The sequence below is a fragment of the Callionymus lyra genome, chromosome 1, assembly GCF_982586985.1.
Source record: "Callionymus lyra chromosome 1, fCalLyr1.hap1.1, whole genome shotgun sequence".
In the NCBI taxonomy this organism is placed as follows: domain Eukaryota; kingdom Metazoa; phylum Chordata; class Actinopteri; order Syngnathiformes; family Callionymidae; genus Callionymus; species Callionymus lyra.
The window spans coordinates 18,853-30,578 of record NC_141818.1 but is presented as its reverse complement, the minus strand read 5'-3'; the positions used below and the strand labels follow the sequence as shown (position 1 = coordinate 30,578).

The 11,726-nt window shown below is 37.1% G+C and overlaps 1 long non-coding RNA gene across 1 annotated transcript; it reads right to left on the bottom strand.

Moving 5' to 3' along the window:
• Window positions 1–4,358: 4,358 nt before the first annotated feature.
• Window positions 4,359–9,555, bottom strand: LOC148087291 (uncharacterized). The gene is made up of 4 exons (XR_015711331.1): window positions 9,498–9,555; window positions 8,205–8,511; window positions 8,027–8,127; window positions 4,359–5,432 (listed from the first exon to the last, which is right to left on the bottom strand). It is a non-coding gene; the product is annotated as an uncharacterized LOC148087291 (long non-coding RNA).
• Between the last annotated feature and the right edge of the window lie 2,171 nt (window positions 9,556–11,726).

The window sequence follows — 11,726 nt, the reverse complement described above, 5'->3', positions numbered from 1 at the left end:
GTTATTTATCATCCAACATGACCAACAGAGTTTATTACATATTAACACAACACTCGTGTCACTTTGTTACGTCACGATGTTAAAGTTAACGCTTCTGTGTTTAGAACGAGTCATGTTTCCAAGAATGACTTTTCTTTCTTCAAATCACTCGTGTGACTGAAGCTGTGTTTTTATTTTCTTAATACTAAGAAAATAACACGAGAGATTTGTTATTTTCTTAGTATTAAGAAAATAACAAATCTCTCGTGTGTTATTTTCTTAATACTAAGCGAGAACATATCAATAAAAAGTCAAAGTAATGCGATATATTTCTGTACATATATTTGTTCACACCCTGTACTAAGTCGTTCCTGCTGTCGCACAAACAAAAACACAATTCAACACAAAACTTGTTATCCTTGAATTAATAAAAAAAACTTTTGTCCAAATGTTACTACAGTTTAATTTTGATGAGGTTTTGGGAAAAAATGTAGATTTTTCTTCTCTACTCACTTTGATTGATGCTGGAACTTCAATACTAAAGTAAGTAAATACTTCAATAATAAAGTAAGTAAATACTTCCATACTAAAGTAAGTAAATACTTCCATACTAAAGTAAGTAAATACTTCAATAATAAAGTAAGTAAATACTTCCATACTAAAGTAAGTAAATACTTCCATACTAAAGTAAGTAAATACTTCCATACTAAAGTAAGTAAATACTTCAATAATAAAGTAAGTAAATACTTCAATACTTAAGTAAGTAAATACTTCCATACTAAAGTAAGTAAATACTTCCATACTAAAGTAAGTAAATACTTCCATACTAAAGTAAGTAAATTCTTCAATACTAAAGTAAGTAAATACTTCAATACTTAAGTAAGTAAATACTTCCATACTAAAGTAAGTAAATACTTCAATACTAAAGTAAGTAAATACTTCAATACTAAACAATATATATGAAGATATGAGGTACAGCTGTGAACTCATTAAAAACTTCACACGACTGTAAGAACCTCATTCTCACGTCACTGATGTATTTTAACAGCTTCTGCGACATTTTCACTCAGAGACGTCAGTGATTCACTGTCAGTGAAAGATGTTAACCTTGAGTATCTCAGGGTCAAAGTGACCCGGGACCAAACAAACACAACACAAGGACAAGAAAACGAGGCTTAAATACGTGATGATGACGAGAAAAGCATCAGAAATAAAACATGACACTTTAATATTAATGATTGTCAAAGAAACAACAAAGACAGGAAGTAAAAGATGATGAAATAAAAGATGATGAAATAAAAGATGATGAAGTAAAAGATGAAGCAAAAGATGAAGCAAAAGATGAAATAAAAGATGAAGTAAAAGATGAAGTAAAAGATGAAGTAAAAGATGAAGTAAAAGATGAAGTAAAAGATGAAGTAAAAGATGAAGTAAAAGATGATGAAACAGGTCAATGTTCACACATCACTCCTCAAACCAGGTCACCTACACCTACCAGCAGCAACCTTGTTATGACCTTGTCCTGGATTCACTGCCTGGTCTTTCTTTGTCGAGTCAACTGCACCTCGACTACATTTGAAGGTTTTTCTCCAGTACCACAGACAGTACCACAGACAGTACCACAGACAGTACCACAGACAGTACCACAGACAGAGGGATGTAAATACTGTCCCAGAGAACCTTGATGTTAGAACAGAAATTGATTCATAGAAACATGTATACAAGGATGTCTTGAGAAACTTCAATAAGTTAAATGAAACTATTATTTATTGATATTTATCTTCTTATCCTTCAATATTTAAAACCTAAAACTGTAAAACCATGTAGTATTTTAATGACTATGGTCTATGGTTCATAAATCCAGATTTGGTGAATTTTGTGGGTGAATAAGCTGATCTTTCAGTTCTTGGGTATTACATACATACATACATATTATACTACTATTATCTCTAACTAGTTTCTTGAACTAATATCAATAAAGTCACCGTGGATTTGAACGTTTTCCAGGTTCAGGAGGAGAAGAAGAAGTTGTTAGTAAAACACTTTGAACCTTCATGTTATGATGCAACTGTGTTATCGTCGACTAAAGAACATGACTCTCGTGTCACATGACTCTCGTTTCACATGACTCTCGTGTCACATGACTCTCGTGTCACATGACTCTCGTGTCACATGACTCTCGTGTCACATGACTCTCGTGTCACATGACTCTCGTGTCACATGACTCTCGTGTCACATGACTCTCGTGTCACATGAACTGACGACTGACCTCCTGGAATTTTTACGTTTATGTTTATTTTTCTGTCGTAAAGACTGAACGTAGTAGAGACACAACTGGAATGTAATCAATCTTTAAAAGATTCCTCGGTGTGTGTGTGTGTGTGTTTTCTCGATGCAATGTTGAGGATGAAGCTCCTAAAATATAATAATCAAAGTAATGTAATATAACGTGAGCATCTGCATCAAAGGATAAATCGTGGATTCATAGAATAGCATATTTTGAACAGGCATGTGGTCCTGAAGGGCATCAAGGCATGAAGGTAGAGTCACATGATGTCATTCAAACTAACTTCTGCAACCGTGAACAGTTTAACGTTTACTTCTCATTTCATCCAATCAGACGACAGAAAACACCTTGTATGGACTTGTGAGGATGAAGGTCATGTTCACTCTTGGTTCCTCAGAGCTACAGCCTAAATATTGGGAGGAAAGACTCAATACTGTACATGAAACTTGCCAGAAACACTTCTCAGAGTCTTCATGTTTGACTTGAATAGAAGAACATCTTCATCAGTAGCAGAAGCAGCTTCACCTCCTGACAACACTTCATGGTCCTTTTAGTTTTCTCTCTGAAGCTCATCTGTCTTCGTTTCCCTCAGTTTCTCTAGATTCATATCCATCTCTTCTGTCCTTCACCTGCCTCAGTTTCTCTAGATTCATCTCCATCTCTTCTGTCCTTCACCTGCCTCCGTTTCTCTAGATTCATCTCCATCTCTTCTGTCCTTCACCTGCCTCCGTTTCTCTAGATTCATCTCCATCTCTTTTGACTCAACTCTCCTCACACCGACGTCTCCATGTGTCAGATGTTCTCCAGAGTCACAGCAGCATCATCAGGAAGAGAAGCAGCCATGACACTACATTAATGTTTACGAAGACAGCAAGAGACAGCTGTCAATCCATGAATCAGAAGAAGACACACAGAAGGAAGACAAAAAGACTCTCTAGTCTCTTCCTCCTGCAGGTCCACAGGCCAGAGAATCACAGCCTGAGAAGCTACGAGCTCAGCATCCAAACACACCTTCTGGGTCAGCAGATGTGAGGCTGCAACACTGCCCCCGCCTGGTCCATGTCTGTACTGCACTCTATTATTGAAAACAAACTTCCTGAGTCACTTCAGCTCCTCTGGATCAGAGTTTAGAGAAGGAAGTGTTTGACATGATATAAAGTGACGGAGCATGGATGAGAAACTGTTAAAGAAGATTCCAGAGATTATTGATCCAGAATACGAGACAAACGTGTTCATTATAATAATTAAATACGTGACCTTCACCACTGATCCACTTCCTTCTGGTCGAGCCTCATGAGACTCTCAGTCCAGCTGTGAGACGACAGAACATCTCAGTGTTTTTAACTCACCAGGATCTGTGCAGAGGATCGATTCACTTGAACTCAGGGTTGGATGAGAAGATACGAGTCCATGACAAACACCTCAGCCTGTTGAACAACCCAAACATCCACTTCATTGATGGGTGAGTCTCTGACCAGTGCCTCAAGAATGTAAAGCATGACTCAGCAAAATTTCCACATTCCTTGCTCTTCAGATGTTTTCAACATTCACCCCAAATCACATCTGCATCCCCTGAACCAGAGCCAGGTATGTTACCACGGAGGAGACCATACTTCAGTGCATATGGAAGTGGATCTTGAACCATGATATGAAAACATGTGGGGCCTAAAGAACCTGAAGAACCTAAAGAACCTAAAGAACCTAAAGAACCCAGAAGGATCAGATCTGGAGAGATTGACCCCGAACATCAGAAAACAAGGTGAACTGTTGCAGGATCTTCTGGAAGGTCAATCATTTTGACCTTGGTATTGTCCCACCTGGATAAAATAAGTGATTCAGTGAAGATCCTGTTCCTGGACTTTCTAGAGCCTCCAACACCATCCAGTCCACTCTGCTGCAGCACAAACTGACACAGATGCATGTGGACCCTGGTCTGGTCACCTGGAACTCAGACTACCTCACTGATGGACCACAGTATGTCAGGCTGAAGGACATCACGTCTGACACTCACCACAGGGGACAGTACTGGCTCCTCTTCACCATCTACACATATATGTTTGCAGTCAGACTTCTGCTACAACTCCAGGCTGAGTCTCTTCCAGACGTTGCTGAAGACACTGTCGTTGAGAGGAACCACTTGAACACCTCAAAGAACAAGGAGCTGATCTTCGGGAGGTCCAGGACAAACAGTGTCCATCAGAGGCAATGAAGTGTTAACAACTAGAAGGACCTCGGTGTGTCTGGACCTGGTCCTGCAACACAGACCATGTGTCTAAGAAAGTTCAGAGTAGAACCTTCTGAGCAGATGTGATGAGAACGACTGCAGTGATGAATAATCAACTGAAAATGTTACATATTGTTGCTTTAATTCAACACTAATCACAGGTTAAAGCAAGTCTGTGTGAAAAAAATTAATGATGATGAAAATATGAGTTTCTGCTGCACAACAATATTCATCCATGTTCTTGAAAGTCAAGAAGAGACTCTGAGCTTCTTATTTCTGGACACGTTTGAGACCCTCACTGAGAACATACGACTCTGAATACATTAGTGTTGACACGTCCAAGACCTGAAGGATGAAGAGGTTTTAGATCCGTCTCTGCTCGTGAGCCTTGAGTGAGGAACTCTGTGGATAAACGAGGCTGAACATCTTTTCACGTCCTTCGAAATGAACTCGTTCAACTCCTGAAGAGACTCAGTCCATAACAGAACTGACTGCTCCCTCTAGCGGTCGAGACGAGTCACTGCAAACTATTCTAAAGAGAAATAACAGTATAATAAATGAGATTTATTGCTGTTGTGCAAACTGAAAAAACATGACAAAGTTTCTATATATTCTGGTCCTCGGGTCAAACGATGAATCATGTTGATTAAAACAGAATAAAAACTATGTCTTTACATTAAAACGATGCCTTCGATTAAACAAGAGACTGCTTTGAAAATGAACAAAAACATGAAACTGAATCGATCGATGGCTCTAAACAACGCGAGTCTTACTGGTCGGCGTCTGCGAACTGCTCGGGTTCAGTGGGCGACTGACGCTGGAGCCAAGATACTGGATGAGGGTGACATGAGGACGGGATGAACTCGGACCTGGACCTCGTCGGATCAAGTCCTCTTTGACTGATTGACAAACTCAACACTCTCTGGACAACATCTTCAGGACCTGAAGACAAGAAGATTTTTGTCAGAAATGTCAAAAGTAAACTTGTTCTGTTGTATAAAAGTAAAGATAATGTTCAAGTTTTAAAAAATTGATCAAGTTTAAATGTATTCAATCAAATTAACACTTCCTGCCACAGATGTTTACAAACGTGAATATTGTCTGATGTTCAAGAATCTCATGACGACTTTCCATAACTTATTATGAAAGTGAGAACTTCCTGTTCTATGCTGTGGTGTGTTGGGGTGGAAATGTGTCCAAGAGAAGGTCAACAGGTCAACAGGTTGGACAGGTTGATCAGGAGGGCTGGCTCTGTGGTTGGAATGAAGCTGGACTCACTAGTGACAGTTGCTGAGAGGAGATCATTGAACAAACTACTGTCCATCATGATGACATCATCCTCTGAACACTGTCATCAGTGAGCAGAGAAGCAGATGAAGCACGAATGCTCCTCCCATGATGCAACACTAATAGACTCAAGGACTCATTCATTCCTCGTGCTATTAAATTGTACAATTATGAGTTTGGGGGCAGAAGTGAAAGTATCTTGATGTTCTATCGTGGTCTTAGTCTCTTAGTTAGTCTTTGTATCTTTGTGGTTTTTCTTTGATCTATGTTCTTTATCTTTAGACTTAGATTGTATCATCTTGTTCTTTGTCTTTATCTTTAGACTTGGATTGTATCATCTTGTTCTATATCTTTATCTTTAGACTTAGATTGTATCATCTTGTTCTTTCTCTTTATCTTTAGACTTAGATTGTATCATCTTGTTCTTTGTCTTTATATTTAGACTTAGATTGTATCATCTTGTTCTTTGTCTTTATATTTAGACTTAGATTGTATCATCTTGTTCTTTATCTTTATCTTTAGACTTAGATTGTATCATCTTGTTCTTTCTCTTTATGTTCTTGTCCTTATTTTATTTTTATTTATTTTTTATAAAAAATTGCTGTAAATAAAAAAAACTCCTGAGGGATCAATAAAGTTTTAGCTTACCTTACCTTAACTTAGAATAACAAATAGTATATCAGTATCATCAGAATATATAGTGTTGAATTTGACTTTTTTTTTTTATATAACTGAACAGAAAACGAGAAAATATTCAGAATTGTCTGGTGATACTTTTAAACCAAAATTAATATTGTATTTAAAAGGCTACACTTAAGTAAAAATAAAATTTGAATATTTAAAAATATTGAAACCTTTTTTTATTATTAGAATATCTCACACAATCATTTATTATTTATAAAACAAAAAACACATTCAACCTTTCAATATTTAAATGATTGAATAATAATTCAATCATTTAAAAAGTTTCTAAATAGAATTCAATGTTTGAAATGATAAATTAAATGATTAAACATTCTTAAGAACTGATATAGATTATCTTTAACTATGATTAAACTATGACTAATGTTTGAAGGACTCATTGGTTTAAATAAAAAGTGCTGTAATTGAAGTTTTCAATAAAACATCATGTCAGAGACGTTTGGTCGACAGTAGATTCTGTTCATTTCTCACCATAAGATGAACTTCTGGTTCATTTCTCACCATAAATATGAACTTCTGGTTCATTTCTCACCATAAGGATGAACTACTAGTTTATTTCTCACTGTAAATATGAACTTCTGTTCATTTCTCACCGTAAAGATGAACTTCTGGTTCATTTCTAACAATAAGGATGAACTTCTGGTTCATTTCTCACCATAAAGATGAACTTCTGTTTCATTTCTCACCATAAGATGAACTTCTGTTTCATTTCTCACCATAAAGATGAACTTCTGGTTCATTTCTCACCATAAAGATGAACTTCTGGTTCATTTCTCACCGTAAGATGAACTTCTGTTTCATTTCTCACCATAAGGATGAACTTCTGGTTCATTTCTCACCATAAAGATGAACTTCTGGTTCATTTCTCACCATAAAGATGAACTTCTGGTTCATTTCTCACCATAAAGATGAACTTCTGGTTCATTTCTCACCATAAGATGAACTTCTGGTTCATTTCTCACCATAAAGATGAACTTCTGGTTCATGTCTCACCATAAATATGAACTTCTGGTTCATTTCTCACCATAAGTTGAACTTCTGGTTCATTTCTCACCATAAATATGAACTTCTGGTTCATTTCTCACCGTAAAGATGAACTTCTGGTTCATTTCTAACCATAAGGATGCACTTCTGTTTCATTTCTCATCATAAAGATGAACTTCTGGTTCATTTCTCACCATAAGATGAACTTCTGGTTCATTTCTCACCATAAAGATGAACTTCTGGTTCATTTCTCACCATAAAGATGAACTTCTGGTTCATTTCTCACCATAAGATGAACTTCTGGTTCATTTCTCACCATAAAGATGAACTTCTGGTTCATTTCTCACCATAAATATGAACTTCTGGTTCATTTCTCACCATAAGTTGAACTTCTGGTTCATTTCTCACCATAAATATGAACTTCTGGTTCATTTCTCACCATAAATATGAACTTCTGGTTCATTTCTCACCATAAGGATGAACTTCTGGTTCATTTCTCACCATAAATATGAACTTCTGGTTCATTTCTCACCATAAAGATGAACTTCTGGTTCATTTCTCACCATAAGGATGAACTTCTGGTTCCTCCATCACAGTCTGGACTTCAAGAATCTCCTGTTCCCAGTCCTCGTGCTCGTGTGGAGGCGATGTCTTGACAAGGTTTCTGTGGAAGTTTTATGAAGGTTTGCATGTTGTTACGATCAGTGATTGAAATATTCTTTGATTTTTCTCTCAACTCACCTGTTTTTGTTCTTTGGTTTTCGCCATCTTCTCGTTTCCTTGCATCGTCTGTGTTGAGCAGCAGCAGACGGTCGAGGTTTAAACTCGTGTTCCAAGAGCTGAGTTTGATGTTCATGTTTTCTTTGCTGAACTGAGTCGTGTGTGAAGCTGTTATTGATGCATCTGTTCATACGTCGCTTCACTTTGTTTCTCTTCTGCGAGGCGGTCGGGATTTCCTGCGTATATTCACTTTGAATTCCATTCATGTGTAATACTTCCTTCTTAAAACACTTGGAAACATTAACTTCTGACTGAAGCATCATTGAACCTGAATGAAACAAAACATTTTAAACACAAAAATTTGAGTTTAATAATAAAACTAGAAAAGGATTTCCTTTGGTATTTATTCACAGCAGTTTAGCAAACATCAAGAAATGCATTTTCCATCATAATTTAACGTTTGTATTTTAGATCCTAAATATTCAAACATCGTTAAGTAAATATATTTTAATGAGTGAGTGAAGTATATTTGATGAAGTTTTTAACAGTTTAACTATGGGTTTAGAAAAGTACTTATATTATATATTATATTGGCAGAAGATATGTAGATATTTTTCACACTAAAGATAGAAACAAAAATATAAGCTTTGAGAAATATATGCATTTAATGTGTTTTGTCTTTTTTTTCCATAAACTTATATTTTATTTAAAATGACATACACAACATAAAACAATGTTAAAATATATATTAAAATATGTATAATATATTATATATAATATATAAAATATATATTCAGTCAAAATTGTTTTTCGAAGCCAAATAAAAGTGACTTTGAGCGTCATTTGAGCAAATGTTAAGTAAGTAAGTAAGTAAGTAAGTAATATTTATTTATATAGCGCTTTTCGAGACCAGGGTCACAAAGCGCTTAAACAATCAAAACAATACTCAAAAAAGTACATACTTTAAAGATCAAGATAATACTGAGAACAACACAGGAGTTCGAGAAATTCAAGGAAAAGCCTAAACAAATAGAAACATGCTAACATGTTCTGAAGGTAACATAGTAACATGTTAAAATGTTGCCTTCAAGAATGTTGTAACATGTTAACATTTTGTAACATATTAGCTAGTTTGCTAACTTTCTTCGATGCTACAGATTCACAGTAAGTTGAAGTTGATGTAACTCGATGTTATCGAGAAATTATTGATAAAATCTAGTCAATTTGATGACAATAAATAATCATCAAACACTTTATTGTAAAAAAGTCAATGTTATGTTAAAATCCTGAACCAGCAGAAGTGATTTTTCTCACCTGCGTTGCTGCGTCACATCCGGTGTAAATACGGTACCGTTTCGGTCCGCCGGCTCCGCCCTCCTACTCCTGTCCGGGCACACACGTAATTACGTCATAGTCCACGAACGTGACGTTCTTTTTAAAGGCATCTTTGATGAGGGAAGACAACTGTTGACGATTGAAGAACTTCCGTAACCAAACCTTTTTTATTTTTTAAATGATTAGTGAATAACTGTCAATCATTTCCTGGTCTGACGACACACGTGACTTTGAACCCAAAGGAATGTGTGACTAAAAATAATCCACTAGTTATTTAAAAAAAACAACATACATTTAAAAGGACAAACAATGACGACCAAATAATTAGTGGTTCTAGTTGTAATAAATGAAACTAATAAAACGTATTTATCACTCGTAGAAATGTCACGGGAAATGGTTCAGCCAATCAGCGGCGGCGTCACATGTTGGACACATGACGGTGGAGCGGAAGTCACGTGCGCAAATGTTTTTTAAATAAAAATGATTATGATATAAAGTTTCCTAAATGTGTTGAGTTTAACATCATTAAACAGTTTTTAAAAAGACGTACACGTTTGCAGCGTATGACGTCATCACGCAGGATGTCTCCAGACCTGCCGACAGGTGGCGCTACTAACAAGTCTCTTCCTCAGAAGTATTTGTTTTTGTGTAAAATATATTCGTGTAAAATCACCACATTTGATGTGAAATACAGCTTTTATTATTGTTTCAGCCAAAGGTTCTGATATTTGTAAAAGCATTAAATTCTGTAATTCAATGTATATTTTGAAGCACATTCATATTTTGAAGCACTACACTGTAGGACCTAAAGATCGTGAACATGGAGTTACTTCACTGTAGGACCGGAAGATTGTGAACATGGAGTTACTACACTGTAGGACCGGAAGATTGTGAACATGGAGTTACTACACTGTAGGACCTAAAGATCGTGAACATGGAGTTACTTCACTGTAGGACCGGAAGATTGTGAACATGGAGTTACTACACTGTAGGACCTAAAGATCGTGAACATGGAGTTACTTCACTGTAGGACCTGAAGATCGTGAACATGGAGTTACTTCACTGTAGGACCGGAAGATTGTGAACATGGAGTTACTACACTGTAGGACCTAAAGATCGTGAACATGGAGTTACTTCACTGTAGGACCGGAAGATTGTGAACATGGAGTTACTACACTGTAGGACCTAAAGATCGTGAACATGGAGTTACTTCACTGTAGGACCTGAAGATCGTGAACATGGAGTTACTACACTGTAGGACCTAAAGATCGTGAACATGGAGTTACTTCACTGTAGGACCTAAAGATCGTGAACATGGAGATACTTCACTGTAGGACCTGAAGATCGTGGACATGGAGTTACTTCACTGTAGGACCTGAAGATCGTGAACATGGAGTTACTTCACTGTAGGACCTGAAGATCGTGAACATGGAGTTACTTCACTGTAGGACCTGAAGATCGTGAACATGGAGTTACTACACTGTAGGACCTGAAGATCGTGAACATGGAGTTACTTCACTGTAGGACCTGAAGATCGTGGACATGGAGTTACTTCACTGTAGGACCTGAAGATCGTGAACATGGAGTTACTACACTGTAGGACCTGAAGATCGTGGTCATGGAGTTACTACATTGTAGGACCTGAAGATCGTGGACATGGAGTTACTTCACTGTAGGACCTGAAGATCGTGAACATGGAGTTACTACACTGTAGGACCTGAAGATCATGGACATGGAGTTACTACACTGTAGGACCTGAAGATCGTGAACATGGAGTTACTACACTGTAGGACCTGAAGATTGTGAACATGGAGTTACTTCACTGTAGGACCTGAAGATCGTGAACTTGGAGTTACTTCACTGTAGGACCTGAAGATCGTGAACATGGAGTTACTACACTGTAGGACCTGAAGATCGTGGACATGGAGTTACTTCACTGTAGGACCTGAAGATCGTGAACATGGAGATACTACACTGTAGGACCTGAAGATCGTGGACATGGAGTTACTACACTGTAGGACCTGAAGATTGTGAACATGGAGTTACTACACTGTAGGACCTGAAGATCGTGGACATGGAGTTACTTCACTGTAGGACCTGAAGATCGTGAACATGGAGTTACTTCACTGTAGGACCTGAAGATCGTGAACTTGGAGTTACTTCACTGTAGGACCTGAAGATCGTGAACATGGAGTTACTACACTGTAG